Below are 19,849 nucleotides of genomic sequence, written 5' to 3' on the forward strand. Positions count from 1 at the left end.
TGGAAAACGTTGTAGTGTTCCCATTCTAAGTTGAACTAAAGATTCTGTGAGTGCTGTAAGTGGAGGGGGGAGTAGTGTCTATCCTAATTAGGGTGTCAATGTGACAAAGGCAAATGGATATCATCCAGCACGGGGTACAAGGTGGATGATACATTGTGGAGGGTGCCAAACAGGGTGTGTTATCCTGTAGACTGCATAAAGAGTGAGAGAATTAAAGTGATGAGTGCCCACTAAGGCCCACAAAGTAAGATGACCAACGAAGGGCTTCCCATAGGATACTCATAGTGAGACAACATGTGTGGGCTGCCTCATTGTGTATGTGGACCCCCTTTTATGAAGTTGTCTCAGATACCCAATTTTATAACCATTCGAGATATCCGACTGGTGGCTATTCTGCAGAGTACTAAAACTAAAGCAGGGACACGGACATCCAATAGAGTGCCAATTCAATGCTTTCTTAGCATAGTCCACTGGTAAAGTGCCATCTTGTAATGGTGCCAAGCAGTGCTTTAAGGGGGATGAAAGTGGTTAGAGGAGTGAAGAAGGTAATAATCTAGAAACCATGGCCAAAGAAGCATAACTAGAATCCATACAAAGAGGGATGCTCAATTCCATTAAGGCTGTGTCTTAAAACATATGAACTAGAATCCTGTGCTTCGCATGGCATGCTTCCTAATCAGTTTTTGGGTGCCTGACTGTGAGTGCGCATCAGTAATGTATATTTAAAAACCACACTAGGAACAAACATCTTAATAAGCCAGAACCACTTGACTGTTTTCCAGCTCTTGTTAGCCGTATCAGATAAATGAGTAACAAAGGTTTTGTTTTAAAATGTTCAGTTAAAAAAAAAAATCTGAGACGGTGAATTAAGCATTAAGATCTATAGGGTGGTAGTGTCTGCAGCACTCCTGTTTTCTCCTTCACAGCACTTTCCTCTTAAACCCTTACACCCGTTTTCCTCCAGGTATCTTTCTAAAATATTCCATCTCCATAACTCAAACGTCATTGCCTTTCTCTTCACCGCTGTCTTTTCACTCTGTCCTGAATTTACTTCCTTACCACATGTTCCTTTCACCATGCCTTCTCTTCCACCAGGCCCGGTTCTAGAGGGTGGGCCAGGCCCACCCAAGTAAGATCCTGACCCACCCAAGACCATTTAGAAGTGGAAAAGCAGATCCACATACCTGGGCCGATTTTAATGCTGGCCCACAACCTGAAAGGCTGCTACAGCTTGCGTGTGACTCTCAGCAAGCCACAGAGTGAGGCCGGTCCATTGTCATGAGCAAAATTGACAATGGGCCGGCAGAGGAGGCACAGCATGGAGCATCTCCTCCCATCCCAAGCCTCAGGAGGTGACTTTGAGTGCTGGGGGAGCTGCTGATGCTTTGGGCGCAGCACAATTAACAAGTCTTAGGCAGGGGACATTGGCTTTAGTCCCTCGCAGCAGGCCACAATGATCCTAAAAAAAAGCTGTGGAGGTGGGGGGGGGTTAGCGCCAGCATTCTTGGTTTAAAAACCGTGCAGTGATGTACCAAACTGAGATTGGAAGTTCATTCTAAAGTACAGCCGTTTATTAAATGGAGAGAGTGTTGTACACAGCTAAGAGTGAAGGCACTTCAGAAAAACATGGAGGAGAGTGCTGTACACAGCTAAGAGTGATGGTACTTCAGAAAAACATGAAGGAGAGTGCTGTACATGGCTAAGAGTGATGGCACTTCAGAAAAAACACAAAGGAGAGTGCTGTATACAGCTAAGAGTAATGGCACTTCAGAAACAACACGAACGAGAGTGCTGTACACAGCTAAGAGTGACGGCACTTCAGAAAAAACACAAAGACGAGTTCTGTCCATAGCTTACTGTGATTGAACTTCAGAAAAAACACTAAGGACTGAAATAACTGTATATTTAAATAAAAATATGACTAGAAATGGGTAAAAGGAAAATTTGATTTTGCCAATGTTGCAGTGAAAAAATTAATTCACCTCTATGTTGGGGCAAAAGCAGAGAAGGGCTAAAGAGACAAACAGAGGGAGCGAGGAAAGAGGGCGTAATGATTTATGAGAGAAGAGAGGAAAAGAGGCTAGCGGGAAGGGAAATAATGATAGATAAGCACAACAAGAGAGTGAGATTGGGAAAGGAGTTACGGAAACAGCCAAGGAAAAGATGAAGTGAGGACAATCTAAGTGGAGGGAAGGGTAGAACAAGAGATTAGTAAAGGTAGGGTAGAAAACAAAAGTGGAGAGAAGGATGATGGTAAATGGAGAAAAAGAATAGTGAATGACAAAGCCAACAATGGATGCAGAAGAGGGAGAAAGGGATAATAGTAGACCCTTCAAAAAGGGATAGGTAGGTAAAAGAAATGTCATCCGTGGATTCTCCACTGTTTCTAATGATTTCTCCAGAAATAGGTGGATTTTCCTTTACCACTCAACAAAAAAACATACTTTTGGTGTAATCTCTACTAAAGGTAGAATAAGGCCTCTCTACTTCCCTGAATAACCTTTGAAAGCATGCAGAACTGAAAGCACTTAAAAGGACAGGAATCTACTTAATGTCTACAAAGAACGGTCTTCTGCAAATGTCAAGGCTTGATAAAGCAGGTAGATACTGACAGCAACAATGCAGTAAATTGACATAACAAGATATAACATTAGGTGTAGGACACAAACAAGTTCAAGGACCAGAGGTAAGTGAGGGTGACTGACATGAGAAAACAAAATTGGCGAAAGGGAACATTTTCAACACCGAAAAAAGAACTGAAGTAAAACTCAGAGGCAATAGGAATTGAGAGAGAGGGGAATACGGACATGGAAGGTAGAAAATAGCAACATATAGAGTGTATATGGGAGACAGGAGTGTGAAAGTGGGGGAAATTATAGACTAAGAGAGAGGGAGGGAAATAGTGCAGGGGCAATAACAATGGGAAAATTCAGGGCAACTACAGAGAGAGCCAGGAAAAAAGAGATGGATAACGAGAGGGATGGAATAATGGGAGGGAGAATGTTAAATAAGGGGATTACATTAGATAGAATGGTTTGTAGGATTAGAGAAAGACAGAGGGAGGGAGACAGAATTAAAAGTTGGTACGATATATGGACAGACATACAGGAACATAGAAAATCTGCAGATGTGTTCGGTGAGAATGTAAGAGTGCAGGAGAAATGAGAGAGTGAAGAAAGCAGAGAGAGGGCTAAACATTAGCAGGAGGCGTGAAGGGCTATTCATTCGTGTGGGGGAACAAAAGAGAGAGCAAAAGCACAGGCAATATATAAAAGATGAAAAGAACGGCGGTAGTTGAAGTGATTTCCTCCAGCATGCCCAGCAGATTCTGATAATTTCTCTTCTGACAGTATAAAAGTCTCCAAGTACCAAGCTGTGTTATACCCTCTAAGACATTACATACACACAGACTTCAGTGTGACATCCAAAAGGGTCCATGAAACACTTGGATGTGTACAGTTACTGATGCCTGAAGCTTGAACAATAGCAGTGAGTTTTGTGACTTATGAATAGGAAAACTCAGGTTGACCTGAAAAGTCAGTGATCTGAAGGTAAACTAGATCTTCTGGTAGGCGAAATTGAGAAGCAGATTCAGCAACTTGAGGATGGCATGTGCCCGAGGGGTCTAAGGTGGACCAGATCTTCAATGATTAATGTCCCTGAGAAGGAGCCTTTAGGCACTAGAGCATGGCCAGGAGCCACAAGTAAATTACACTGAGCAGGAACCTTAGCACCCCCTAGTGAGCCAGAGCCTTGGGACGAGCAGGAGCCTTGAAAACCTTGAAGCGAGCAGGGTTTCGGGCAACGTGGAGTGAGCATAAACCTCAGGACCCCAGGGTGAGCTTGAGACTCTGGGACCTAAACTCAGCTATGCTTCTGAAGCATGTGTTCACCCCAAATGCACACTGAGGATTGAGGGTGAGCAGGAGCTTCAGCCATCTGGTAGTGACACTACACCTCATGCCCTTAGGGTGAGCAAAACATCGAGAAAGCTATATGGATATATAAGTCTTATGGAATCTAATGGTAAACATGACCCTCACGGAAATGAGGATGTCCTGGAGCTTCCAAGTAAGAGTGAACAAGAGCTACAGGGTCTGACAATGAACACGGAAATCAGGTGACCAGATGATGAGCTGAAATCCAAAGGCACCTGAGAGCGAGCTGGAACATGAAGGACCTGAACCTCAGCAGGAGTCTCAGTGGACCGGAGAGTGGAAATGAGCTGCAGGGTCCTTTTAATAAGTGTGTAGTTAAGAGACCAGTTGATGGCGAGCAAGTCTGAAGATCTTAGGATGAGCAGCACCCATGGATTCTTATGTATGAACATAAACCTACAGCCAAGAGGATCCACATGAGCTTCTGGGGTCATGCCGGTCAGGGCTAAGCAAGTATTCATAAGAATGATAAGGAGTTTGAGGACCAGAGAGAGGACCCAGAGATCGGAGGGTGAGTAAGGGCTTAGAGGATCTAAGAGTGAGCAAGTATTTCAGGGACAGATTCGTTGGAAGATGTGTGAGTGTGCAAAGTTGTCAGAGGGCTTACTGCATCGCAGTTTGAAACCTCAGTGCTTTGCAAACTGCAAAGTGGACAATTTTGTTTTAAAAAAAAAAACATGAAAAGCTGCAAAGATGTGTGGCAGCTGGAATGTGTCTGCTGCTGCACATGACCAGGAGCAGGCTGCAGCCAATCTGTATGCTTCCACAATGCAAGAAGCAAATGAAGGGAAAGCGACGTAGGTACCTGATTGGTGATTATGATATTAAAATGTCAAAAGCTGACAATGTCAATACCTAAAATATCAGATCTCCGCAATACTTTGTACCACTGCCCATTGATCTTGATGGCCCACCAATCCTTGTTCACAGCCCTCCCTAAGCAAGAATCCTAGAGCCGGGCCCGCTTCCAACACCTATAAACATATAATTTATTTTTCTTTGGTGCAGTCACTATTTCAACAGCTGTCGTTACCCGCTTCACAAACTGTAACATTAAATGGTAATTACAAGTGGCACACCTGTTACCTTAACTTTGTGTTCCATGCCATGGATCACCCCCACAACCTCAACTCAGATGAATATCTGTCCAGGTAGTGTTTCGTAGTCAGTTTTATATTACAGATGGGTCTGAGACTTCGCGGGACCCGCCCCAGTAAATCCCTGGTGTCGCACTACTTTCGATATTCGCAAATGGCAATCTATATCAGCACTCACATGGGATGACTTTGCAGGATGGAAAGGCTAAATCGAAATGCTTTCTAACAGGGGCCCATTGCACCTGGAGTGCTATGGCTCTGCTGCCCACCCCACATTTGCCCCAAATCATTTTGAGATCTTACTGTCAAGCAAGTCTTCCAGGTCCTTATCCTCTGCCCCTGCACCCGCCATCTTTGCTACCCCTGGAAAGGAGGTGAGGCGTTGGGACGGAGCTGCTTCTGCATTGCCATGACAAGACCAAGCAGACAAGAGATGGTACAAAATACAACCAAATACAAAAAAACTCGGCATAACGTAACTTACCTCCACCTCACATTGTGGCATATCCTAAGTGGCGATGTCATAGACATAAAAAGCAGACTACAGTGACAAGAAATGAAACGAGGGTTGTAAATAACAAACAAGCTTTGGCTCAAGATCAGTAATACTTAGAAAATAATTTAATCTCTTCGTGCCTATCCAAAAATGAATGTGTCCATCTGTAACTTAACAGGTGCTCTATTAATCGCCTGTGCCTGTCCAAAAATGAATGTGTCCATCTGTAACATAACGGGTGCTCTTTTAAAGCGCTGCAATACCTTTGGGTCGAGTTCACGCTAGTTAAAATTACAAAAATAAACATTAAGCACACAGCTAATAACTAAAGAAAACATGATTGATTCGCACTGCAAGGCAGGCTAAAAATACCAAGCGGGGAGGAGCACTTACGAAGAAGAACAGTGCAGCTTGGAGCAGGAAGGTGGGAGGGAACCAAGCAGTGTTAGGCTGCAATGCCCGTACAGGAGGAGGGAGGAGGGGCCATCACAGCTGAACAGTGTGATGGCCTAACAAAACGTTCTCTGAGTGAAATCGCCAGCGAGGGAGCTCAGCCCACAAAGGAGGGACATTTAACAAATGCACCAATAACAAGCCAGCATTTGTAAATGACACAGATAACAGTCAATGGCAATTGGTGGGTTTTCCAGAGCCCATAGAAGAGGGTACAACAGGTTGATCGTGCTCGACCTAAAAATCAGTCACTGACTGCCCTCGAGGGATCGTGGACAACATGCTGCAAGTTATATAGTAGTGTACACTAGACTTGAAATCTAATTTGGATTACATGTCTTTGCTCACTTTACTAAATAAGATTTAATTACATACAACATAGAAATATATTGACGGAGAGCCAAAGCAATTCACAATTTGAATGCATTCCATTTGTATATGACTAAAAATGTAGGATAGAGTATATAATATCTCTATTACAGAGAAGCTAAAAGTGGGACTATTACGAACCTGGATCGCTGTCTTACAATAACGTATACTGATGATCTGTTAAATTTAATATTTAAACCGAATTGTTGGACAAAGTATTGTGAAATCAGACTATATAGTTGATTAATTGCACATCAAGCTGCCCAGCTGCATAAAACAAAGTCAGTATATATATATCTCCTAGAAATAGTTCAATATAAACATTAGTACTTATCATCCAAATCCTTTAATGCACTTTCTATTTATTGATACAACTTTGCTTTCTGTTTGGATCTGGTTTTTGGATCAGTATTATGCCAGAATCAGGTCAGAATAGAAATTTGCAATCTTCCAAGATCATCAACTAGTTTTCTTTGAATGAATTTAGTCTTTAAATAATTGGTTATATTGCACTGTAAATTGTTGAGGTGAGGGCACTGTTAATTTTTTTACAATAATTTGTCTTGGACATATTGTGAAGCAAATTTCATGCATTTATGCGAATATCAAGTTATGGTAATACCTATGAGTTATTTCATATGATGTGAAAAATACTATCAGGATAACACATTGACATTATGTGGTTATTAGGTTTGGCGAGGTATATACCTGTAACGTTGAAGGAAATGTATGTTTTCTATGTCCATTAATTGATGCACTAGCACTTGCACTTTAAAAAGAGCGGTCATCAGCCAAAGTATTGTCATGTGATCAAGGGCGGGATCGCCCGAAACGCGTAATGGCGGAGAATGGCGAATAAATAACTGCACGAATAAGACTGGGTCTGCGCTCGTTTGTTTTCCAACCAAGGAAAGAGTGAAGGCGAGTGGAGGTGATATATATATATATATATATATATATATATATTGTCTGCTGAATAAACCCACAATATTCACTAATTGCAAACTGGAGTGGCTCGTCTTTTCTGCGGCAATCGGAGGATTTTCTTTCTATATATATATTTATTATCTACTGGCGGTCGCCTGTAGATAGTTATATTTAGGACCTAGGTTATATTTAAGACCTATTTTCCATAGGAAATTCGCAACATTCTATTCCCAATAACTTTGGCGCCGATTGACGAATCTTCGTGAAATTTTCAAAACTCATGAGCGTGTTTGCACAGTAGTGAAGGGAGGAGACGGGGCCTGAGGTGACATCTGCAAACACGCCCTGTGGTGCATTTTAAGAGGTCGTTTTAATCCCACTGCCCTAATATATACCAGGGGCTTACAGAGGAGGTCATGCTAATCACAGGGGGACCCCAACGCATAGTGTTCCCTAGTGTATGTAGGTGTTTTCACTGTATTCTAAGTGTCTTTTAACATAGCACTGGCTCTAGGACTGGTTAGTCAGACTCAGTTACCACCAGTAGCCGTCTGAAAAAGTTGAGGGTACAGGATGATTTTGCAACAAGGCATCTTTCTGCTCTTCTGTTTGTTCTTTCTGCACGGTTTCCTTCTTCCTGCACTTTTCTTCGTCTTTGAGGACTTCTGTTGCTTCTTTCTGCATTTCTTTTTTTCTTTCTGTGCGGTTTTTCTTCTTTCTTCACAAGTCCTATCTCTGTGGGCATAGTTAGAAATTAGCATTTAAAAAACCTTTGCAATTCACAGAAAAAAACATAGGTTTCAGGCACGTTATTGTTAGGAATTAGCATTTAAAAAACCTTAGAAATTCACTGAAAAAACCATAGGTTTCAGGGGCGTTATAGTTAGCTGGACATTTCCCTCGTAGCAACCATTGAAATTCCCCCTTTATAGTTAGTTCAGCTAACTATAACTTGCGCGCCCGCAATGCACTACTGATGACGTCACATATTACATCGCTCATGACATGGTCAGTGACATCACTCATGGCATCCTTGTGATAGAGTGGCAGACCTCTCACTCTAATATAACCTTTGATACACACATACAAAAATAGAAACTAACATTTTCAAAACAATGGACATACCAATACCAGTTACAACAACCTAGTCAGGAATTCTAGGATCTACATACACATCCACTCATTCACCAACTGTCCTATATAGTCACTCATACATGTACTCACTCATATGTACTCATACACCTATACATCCTGATACACACCGCCACTCATACATAGAGTTAGTCACACACAGTCACTCATGTTAATAAAGAATCAAACATCCATTTACTTGCATATACAGTTATACACATACCACCACACTTACTTCTACAGAAACTTTCACATACTTACTCTTTTAAACAATCACTTATATAAACACATACTTATTCATCAAGTTCAATTGGCCGCACACCGCTCGTCACACCAGCAAGTTGCCCCAAGGAACTGTGGTCAATGTAGTGGCGACGGCGAGTACGCCTATGCCACGGTGTGTGTAAAAAAGTATGTGTCGCATTAGCCATCCCTGGACACGTGTTTCGAGGTAGTTGCCTCGAAACCAGCAGGGAGCAGGTAAGTGTAAAGGGGTGCCGCGTGGACTGCCAACAATTTAAAACAGGTAGAGTACCTCTCATGGCGCGCGGGTGCTGATCCAGGACTCGTCAGCCCGGTGGCTCAAGGGAGCCGTAATATATCAAGTTCAATTGGCCGCACACCGCTCGTCACACCAGCAAGTTGCCCCAAGGAACTGTGGTCAATGTAGTGGCGACGGCGAGTAAGCCTATGCCACGGTGTGTGTAAAAAAGTATGTGTCGCATTAGCCATCCCTGGACACGTGTTTCGAGGTAGTTGCCTCTCGTCAGCAGGGAGCAGGTAAGTGTAAAGGGGTGCCGCGTGGACTGCCAACAATTTAAAACAGGTAGAGTACCTCTCATGGCGCGCGGGTGCTGATCCAGGACTCGTCAGCCCGGTGGCTCAAGGGAGCCGTAATATATCAAGTTCAATTGGCCGCACACCGCTCGTCACACCAGCAAGTTGCCCCAAGGAACTGTGGTCAATGTAGTGGCGACGGCGAGTACGCCTATGCCACGGTGTGTGTAAAAAAGTACCTGCTCCCTGCTGACGAGAGGCAACTACCTCGAAACACGTGTCCAGGGATGGCTAATGCAACACATACTTTTTTACACACACTGTGGCATAGGCGTACTCACCGTCGCCACTACATCGACCACAGTTCCTTGGGGCAACTTGCTGGTGTGACGAGCAGTGTGCGGCCAATTGAACTTGACATACTTATTCATACAGGAACTCTTCCAATCTCTCACATATACTCACTTATATACACCAATACTCACATATACTAGTTTAAAATGTATTTAGTTACTTACAAAGACACTATTGAGACAGTCATTCACTCACTAACACACCCATACACACACTCATCCACCCATACAGTCCTGCACACATACTATCTTCAACACATGCAAATAGTGACTCACTCATTCATGCATGTATGCACTAAGTAATACCCCCCACTGAACCATACATAAAACTCAGACACTCATACTGATACTCGAAAAACCAAGTAATTACCTATATAGACATTCATGTAGCTACTCACCAACCCATGCAGCCACTTATACACAAAGTGAGAGACTGATACAGATATTTATATATTAGCTGAACTAACTATAACGGGGGAATTTCAATGGTTTTGTACAAGTGAAAGGTCCAGCAAATTATAACCCCCCTGAAACCTATGTTTTTTTCAGTGAATATATATCCAAAGACAGTCCCCTTTATACAGTTGAACGGGGATCATCTGGCGAGGACTTCTTGGCGAACATCCATTCAGAATAGAGTCAGGAACACACCAGGATAAAGTGCATAATATATTATCAGCACATTAAATCCAAAGACTGCTCGGACATAATGCCCGCCACTCTGACGCGTTTCGCTCGCCACCGCGAGCTTGATCACATGACACGCTGTGAGACGGGAAGTACTAAATACAAAAAGGTGCGCTATCTACTGTGAAAAAGTGACTGACCTTGCTGCTCCTGCTAATTTGCACACGGCCCCTGGCCCCCACGACGCACCGCACTTTCCTGTGAGTCCCTGGAGGGACGAGAAAACCGGGAGAGAGGTCCCGCAGCGCGGGAGACTGACCTTGCTGCTTCTGCTAATTTGCACACGGCCCCTGGCCCCCACGACACACCGCACTTTCCTGTGAGTCCCTGGAGGGACGAGAAAACCGGGAGAGAGGTCCCGCAGCGCGGGACGCGCGCGAGGCGTGTCCGGGCGCGGCCGGGCCAAGACGGGCCCGTCTTAGCCCGTCATAGGCTGGGCTGGGCCACAGCTCCTGGTTCTATCACAGAGGAGCATTGAGACTCAAAGGCATTGCAACATATAAAAGGGAGCGGGTAAGTTTTGAAGCACCTGGCCTTTAGCCCACTTAAACTTGCAATAACCTGTCTGACATTCATCCCCTTGGCTGTACATTTAGAGATATAGGGAAGAGGAAAACCATGTGCCCTAAAAACCCCCATAAGGAAGGTGGGGGGGGGAGCCATCAGACTCTCTTAAAATATTTGTCCGGAGCGATGGGGGCCATAGAACAGCAGATATCATCCGTAGAGGAGGCCATAAACATCGAAAGATCTGGGCCGGCAGTGGTAGGAGCTCTCCATTCCTCCATCAATTACTCCTGAAACCCTGGAACCTAGTGTAACCATCAATGGGTGCATTGCAAACTCCTCTGAGCATATCACTACACATGACTCAGAAGTAGACAGTGGTCCCCAACCTCCAACCAAACGAATGCGGAACACCACCAATCATGAAACCAATTTAATTATTACCCCCCCATAAACAACAAGATGATAGAGTTGCCGCTAACAACAACTCTTCTAGTATTACGGTGGTCAGAAATTCTAAAAAGACAAAATCAGTTAAATATTTGCGGAACCATAGGAATAACACCAATAAAGGCCCACCGCATAACACTTCAAAGGACTTGGCGGCCTTAAATAACAAATTTGACACTCTGGATTCCTACTTGAGAGAAACATTATCAGACCTTGCTAAAAGAGTGGGCACTGTGGAAGCCATACTTTTAAGCCATCCAGAAATTTGCCAGTCGACTATTCCGAGATCTAAAGTACCCCTTGGCGCGGTTCCTGCTTTGGGGGGACAAAAAAACAACACTCTGGTAAATGCAACTCGCACCCCTAGTACTAGCATGATTCCAAGAAGACAATTCCAGCTAATCACTAATACTGAGGCAGGCCCCGAGGTCGGTACTAACTCAACGGTCCCGTCCGTTGATTCTGCAGAAAGGACTTTAATTCAAGCGCCAAATCTAACAAACACCGGCATCCTCTTCTGTCCTGATGTCGCCCCTAGGCCAGACCAGCAACGGAAACATCACTCAGGAACATATAACTGCCCTGTGTCAAATGTTTCAGCACCTGATTACAACGTATGTGCCGAATCTAACACAGTTTTGGACCTCCCTCTGGCGGTGGCTCCATATACTGTGATCCTGGTTAATGTCCTGCAATTACGAGCTGGGACCACAGAACATTGGGACACATTAAGGAACAAATCTCTGTTTTGGCTGGGTTCCAAAATCGGCTCCTCAGACAATCTGTTTTGTAATTTTAAAATGGTTAGAAGAGTTAGTTGGCTAGGGAAGGGTAAGAAGTCTATGCCAGGGGACTGTGTGATATTAACTTTCAAATCAATAGATTTGGTTCATCACATTTTGTCAAGGGTGGGTTCGTTTTCTACTTCTCTGAATGATATTAATGTGGTTCAGTTGGGCTTTTTTTATCAGCCTTTGAATATTGCACATTCATACAGACAGGAAAGGGAATATCCTTTAAGGCATACATTTTATAACATTCCAGTCCAGAATCGCTATGACCTTATCTCTCATCTGGACCAGGTGGATTGACGCCCTAAGAAAAAAGAGAGGTTGAATCTGCTGAACTCTGAAATCTCCATAGATATGAGCCCGCTTGCACAGAGACAAAATGTTTTGGGTTCTACTAACGACATGGTAAATATATATACAATTGCAGAGTTAGCTTTTCAGAAGAATGCCAATGAAGTACCCCCCCCAGTCCTAATTAAAACAGCTATGGATGCAGTTGATAACGACCCTAGTATGGTGGTTAACCCTGCCCCTAGGTTGGAAAATGATTTAATAGTATCCCCTATCATGGGTCATGTCATCACAGCAGAACCAAGTAAAAGCATGGCAAAGGAGAAACTTGTAGACCATACCTGCAATATATTGTTCTGGAATATCGCAGGCCTGAAGACTAAGATTGTGAATCCTCAGTGGACAGATTTTGTATTTAGGTTCGACATATTATGTTTCCAGGAAACATGGTCTGAAGACTCGATTCATCTAAATGGGTTTAAGACATTCTATTCTCCCGCAGTTGCATCAACGCATGGAAGAGCAATGGGAGGACTCTCCACCCATATAGCCTATCATACAAACTTGGCAAATATAATAACACTGGTTACTGATTGTCACTTTTTAATTATAGGGGCCGATTTGGATAGATCTACTAGCATATTGATCGTGAATTTTTATAATAATGCTTTGCGTAAAGATCAGGCCGAAATGTTAAGGGTAATATCCTTACACGTCAATAAGTCCCAGGAGGCCTCTTGTAAAGATCTCCTTATAATTTGGGGCAGAGACTTTAATATTAGTCTTTGCCAGTATTGGGATACCGGAGTTGGATATAATTGCGAGTCTAGCCTCCCTCATTTTAATCATCTTGGCCCAGGTGAGACCTTAAATGATATTATGCTCACTGGCAACTTGGGATTTGCATACACTTTATGTAGTTCCCCGGCACCTTTCAGCCCAACTTTTAGCGGACGTGGACTTTTCTCTACCATTGACTTTATTTTAATCTCAGCAAGACATGCCTCTAGACTTACCAATTTTCAAACCCATGACATCGCCCTCAGTGATCATTTCCCACAAAGTATTGGTTTCAAGCTAAATCATAAATTAGTCACAGGCAAGGATCCTCTTATTCATCGTGCAAAAGATATCACCCTGACGAGACAAAATGGTTACTCACTGAGCTGGAAAAAAATTGATCCAGACTCACTTATGACCATGATCTTATGTAACTGTAGTGAATCCATTAATAAATGCACTGGGGATGGTCACATAGCTTCCGAGATAGTGGAGGGGTTTCTTGACCTATCTAAAACTATCGGAAACTATTTATATGTAAATTCCAATAGGAAACACACTGTAAACAATGGATGGTTTGATCACAGCTGTAGTAAAGCACACTCTAATCTTAAACTTGCCCTCCACAGTAGGCCTCCAAATAATGATAGAGTAAAAGAAACACGAAGGGCATACCGAAATACCCTGAAAGCAAGAAAAAATAGTCTTAGGGAGGAGGCATGGAATAATCTCAGAACCGCATCCGAAATGAAAGATTCTTCAGCCTTTTGGAAAGCGGTTAATGCCCCATTTTTAGCCGATACAGGGAGAGCAAGTATTGAGATAGCTGTAACTTTTAAGGAATGGGTGGACCATTATTCTAAACTATATTCTATTCCTTCCCCCGAATCAAGTATTAGCGACTTGGAGGGTGATAGGATAGATTTCCAGACTGCTAATCTCCACTCACAGATCAAATTGGAATTGAAAGAGATTGAGGTGGCAATTAGTTCAAGCAAGAGCGGTAAAGCCCCAGGGCCAGGCGGTATCCCCGTGGATCTTTTTAAATACAACATAGCCTTCTGGGGACCTATTTTAACTTATGTCATCAATGCCTGTATATCGTCGGGTCTCATTGCTACTTGGAGAGAATCGATCCTGGTCCCGATCTTTAAAAAGGGGGATAGGCATAAACCTGCATGTTATCGTCCTATCTCGCTCTTGGACTTAGTCCAAGAGCTAGATAGGACGTTAACATGATCTCCCTAATGCGCAAATTTTATATTGAGGCAACTGCCGGGGTGCGCTTTGGAACAGAGGGAGAGTGCTCTGATCATTTTATTGTGGGGAAAGGAGTGAGGCAGGGCTGTGTCCTGGCACCCCTCCTTTTTATTCTATATATTAACAATTTAAATTTGACTTTGCAAAAGGAGTGCAAGGACTTGCCGGGGGTAGGGAATAGCCCTCTCCCCGTGTTCATGTACGCGGATGATGCGGTGCTTATGGCTCGCACCCCGAACAGTCTCCAGAAGGTTTTAAATAGTTTTGTAAAATTTATGTCTGATTTGGGACTCACAGTCAATTCGTCAAAACCCTTTATTTTAAAATGTGGTCAGGGGAGCAGCAGGAGCCGGTCTTTTTTTCTTGATGAGAGCGGTCTAACCTGTACAAATACTTTCTCGTATTTGGGGGTCCTTTTTGACCGCACTGGTCTATGGACAAAGGCCGTAAACTCTCGAAGATTGTTGTTTCATAAGGCCTTAACAGCTTTGAGTAATTTTAGCAAAAAATTAGGCAGACATCCCCCCGTTGAATTACTCCATATCTATAAAGCCAAGTGCGTATCAATTGCGACCTATGGAGCAGGTATTTGGGGTTACGTAGACGTGACCTCAATGCAAAAGTCTGAAAATAGATTTCTTAGAAATTTGCTCGCTCTTCCAGTAAGCACTTCTACTTTTAATTGTCATTCTGAGTTGGGATTACCATATATAGAAGATGTTATTGGTATTCAACCATTTCTCCTCTGGCATCACATTTGGACCACAGAACAGACCAGTTTAAATCGCCAAGTGATCAGAGATTGCTGTGCGTTAGATGGGGCTTCTCACATAGGATGGCTTATGCATATTAAAGATTTCTCACGAAAATTGGGCCATCCAGAATATTTTGACAAACCTAGCACTTTGCTTAAAGTAAATAGGAAAATATTAAAACTAAGCTGCCTGCACTACCTCGAAAATATCAGACTAAATATAGAAATTTATAAAATCTCGGTTCGGGCGCATCAAAATATTCTCACTACATTCAAGATACAGCCCTATTTAACATATGTACTTTCTGATTTTGACAGATTTTTACTGATACGGTTTAGGATGTCCATTGTGCATAGATTACTTAGTTTTCCTACAACCAATGACTGGTCCAGGCAACTGTGTAATTGTCCCTGCAATGGTATGTCTGTACAATCTACCATGCAGGTTTTATTTTTCTGCAAATTTTCTAATTACCAGAGGAAACGGTGGATAGTCCCAGTGCTTAGAACATTAGGGATGGAACAGTGCCGTCCAGCCTTTTTAATTATGCAATCTCTGGGGGAAAAGGTTATAACTCTATCGGTCTCATCGTTTTTAAAGGCTGTTTTCAAATGTAGGAAGACTATTATTATGTAAGAAACTGTACTGTAAAAACTTATCCAGATCTCTGGGGCTAGTCCTCCTTACCTTTTTAGATTTATATGTTTTTTATCCTTGATTGTAATGAATTGAAATTGTGCTTTTATGATTAATTTTTTAATCGAATAAAGCTTTGTTTGATTTGATTTGATTTGACTACATTGTGGATGGCAATAGAAACCAGACTATAGATACTTAAGGTTGCCGAGAAACTACCAACAGTTCATTTACAGAGATATGTTCCATAAATTAAAAGGCATTTTTCTTGTTGGTACTGATATTAGCGCACAAATTACATAATGTACATAAATTATATAATAACATTCTACTCATTATTTATACAGTTGCATTTGTAAAAAAACTCTCTCATATGTATCTGTAAAAGCTCACTGCAATTGCCGATATTCACAGATTAAAAATACCTGGATCTTTTTTTCTATCTCTTGTGCTCACATACAGCAATCTATTATCATTACAAAGTAAAAAATGCATATGTACTTTTTCAGGTGCCCTTAAATGCCCAATATTCGCTTGTTGATTTAAGCACGTGCTATCAACAACATATTCTAACGGGTAAAGTATTATAAACTATACCTCGTGGGGATGCTTAGAGGACACTGAATAAAGTGCAAGTGCAGAGTAACGAATATATTGTAGATGCTGGAAATGTACTGAGAACCACTAATATAGGGCAAGTGCATGAGGCTAATCAAAGGATAAATCGAAGAATTTAGGGTATTAAATAATGGGCAACAGCTAACATAGCTAAGTGAAAATAACGCATAAAGGCAGCAATGTGCAAATATCACAATAACAGATGTAAGCCAGTATTGGAACTGAATGAGAGCTGTCTGGTCTAACATTTGGCATTGCTACTCGACCAGTCTGTAAAGTGCTCTAGTGCCTATACATGTGAAAACTAGTTCAAAACATACAAAGTTATAAAAATTTATTATAGCAGCTAGTAGTCTGTTCAAGCCTGAACAGAAAAAACCTTAAAGTGCCATTAATTTAAAAAACAGTTAACAATTAGTATATATGCACGCAAGATCAAATATCTCTGAGACTATCCAGATTAAAAGATCTAATGTCAGAGAAATATAGAGCCTCATGTTCAATAGGAATCATAATACACATGTAGGATTATAAAAAATGATAAAGATCCTCGCTGTTATTGAGGCCGTTCGGCATTTTAGTGTCTAGGGACAGTATAAAATGAGTCTTCAATTGACGGAGAGTTTTCTCTCGATTCCCACCCCGTCTGGAAATGGGAACCACCCCTAGGACAGTGTACTCTAAGTCCTTGAGTTTGTTATTATGATCCATGCTTAAAATGTCGTGCCAACGGGTAATTGGGGTCTGAGTTGACGATGGCCCTCACATGTTGCAAGATGCGTTTATGTACGGGGAGCTTTGTGCTCCCAATGTAGTCAAGACCACAGGTACAACACAATTTATATACAGCATATTCAGTGCGGCATGTTAAGTGTTCCTTGATAGGAATTCTTTTGTTGTTAAATGCCGTGATGTAATCAGCACTGTTAGTTGCAAACGTGCAAGCGCGACAGGAATTACACTTAAAAAAGCCCTTTTTAGTTAACCAGGTGGTTTTAGGTGTATTTTCTGGGCTTAATTTAACAAGTGCATCCCTCATAGAGGGAGCTCTTCTGAATGTAATTGCAGGTGTTTCCGGTAACATTGATTTAAGTGTAATATCGGTCAGCACAATAGGCCACTGCGAATATAGAATGCTGCAAATCTTGCTCTCCTGCTGACTAAAAGTTGTAATGAATCTCACATTGTTTTTCTCAGTCTCAGCATCAAGGTTATGTGAGGCAAGAGAGGATACTCGGTCTTTTCTAGGAATAAGTAATTCCTCCCTAGGTGGCAAGTTATCTTTGGTTAATGTTTGGTTCAGGATGATTTTAGTATACCCTCGCTCAAGGAAATGAAGAAAGGCCTCATGTTGGCATGTTGCGCATTCGGATTCCTCACTGCAATTGTGGCGAATTCGAAGGAATTAGCCGTATGGAATGCTACGAATGGTGTGGTGGGGGTGGGCACTATCTGCATGCAGAATAAAGTTACCTGCGGTTCCCCTACGATGTAATTTGGTATGTAAATCACCCGCATTAACATACAGAGATACATCAAGAAATTCAACATTTTTGTCATCAATGTTAGCTGTAAATTTCAAATTCAAGTCATTGCAATTGATGGAATCAATAAAATCCCTGGCAGATTGTCTGCTACCCTTCCATATCATGCACATATCATCAATATAACGCCAATAGAACATCACATTGTTGGCCCATACTGTCTGGTATTTAGCCCTGAGGACATGCTCCTCCCACCAGCCTACATGCAAGCATGAGTAGCTGGGGGAGAAACATGCCTCCATTGCTACCCCTCTCAGCTGCTGATAGATTTCGCCGCCAAAGAGAAAATGGTTATTGTGAAGGCACAGTTCAATCATTGTCATCAACATGATGTTGTGTTCTCGCATCCCTATACCTCTTTCTGATAAGTAGTACTGAACTGCTGACAGACCATCTGTGTGATTAATACTAGTATACAATGATTCTATGTCCATTACAACTAGTAAGTAGTTTGGCTGCCATACAACATTCTTGATCTTGTTCAGAAAGTCAGGAGTGCCCTTGACAAAAGATGGTAAGACAGAAACGTGTGGCTGAAGAAAGTGATCCACGTATTTTGAGATTTTCTCCATTAGACTTTTCTGTGCAGAAATTATCGGCCTACCAGGAATAGGGACTGTGTTTTAATGTACCTTCGGCAGAAAATACAAAATTGGTGTTACTGGGAATTCCACTTTCAAAAAATTAAGTTCATCCTTTGTAAGTAGGCCGTGCCTTTTCCACTGAAACAGATATTTGGTCCCTTTTTCCTGAACCATACGCATATTTTGTCGGGAAGATTTTCTATAGCAGGACGTATCGGCGATATGTCTATTGGCTTCTGCAAGATATTGGTCTTTGTGCCATAGCACAACATTACCGCCTTTGTCAGACTTATTAATGATGACATCGTGTTTTTTCCTTAGTTTGTTCATCAAAGCATGATATTGGTTGTTTTTGAAATTTCTGCCTTTTTGTTTGGAGTTGATATTAATATTCAGTTGTTTCAACTCATCAATTACTCTTTCACTGAAAATATCCACAGCATCTCTTTGCATCAGAGGTTGGAAAGTGGATGAGGGACGAAAGGGGCTGAAAGCTGGTTGGTTGGTATTCATGCCCATATTACGCAAGGCCTCTTGGGTGGACACACTATTAGCAATATTGTATTCAGTGTCAGAAAGTAGATGTACAGTTTGGAGTAGAGGAACATCCTTAACTTGTAAAGTCCCGTCAGTAATGGTGTTAACTGGCCTGACATTGTCAGAGGGAGGGAGAGTACTTGTTCAATTGAAAGAATTTCATCAACTTGATTTTCCTGATGAATTTGAACATATCAATTCTCGTTTGGTTGTAGGAGAAAGTATTGGTGGAACAGTATGTCAGTCCCAGGTTAAGAATTTGGATTTCTGCATTAGTGAGTTTTTCTTTCGTTAAGTTAATCACTGTCTTATCTGAAATGTACTTTGATTTTTCCATTTCCTTCCCCTGTTCCCTCTGTTGGAACCTCTTGTGGCATTTAACCTGCCTCTCCCTCCTACTTCGGTTGACATTTGTCCTTGTTGTCCTTGCTGTGGTTGAGGATTTCTCGGTCGCAAGGTTTGTCTACGATCCTCTCTGATAAAATTAAGTTCCTCTGCAGGTGATAATTTATTGATATTCACAGATGTAACACCTAAAATAGTGCATCCATTGTCATCTGAATCACTGTTGGAAGTCAAAGAGTCAATGTCTGAGTCCACATTAGCCGTTGGATTTGCACCGGAAGACCCTACCTCTACATCTGGTGTTCTGCTGGTAAGTGCTTGACGTTTGTAGTTGTCAAATTGAGAACGTGAAAATCCGTCCTGTAGTATAGTCATTCAGGTCACGTGCAAATTTGTAGGCTTTACGAATTTTTATAGTGTCCTCATGTTTTTTGATACGTATATCAATATCTGCCAGACCTTTAGTGACAAGTTCTTTGTCTCCAGTCGTATCAAGTACCCCATTGATATGCTCAATTTCCAA

This window comes from Triturus cristatus, chromosome 2_2 (genome assembly GCF_964204655.1).
Source record: "Triturus cristatus chromosome 2_2, aTriCri1.1, whole genome shotgun sequence".
NCBI classification, from domain to species: Eukaryota; Metazoa; Chordata; class Amphibia; order Caudata; family Salamandridae; genus Triturus; species Triturus cristatus.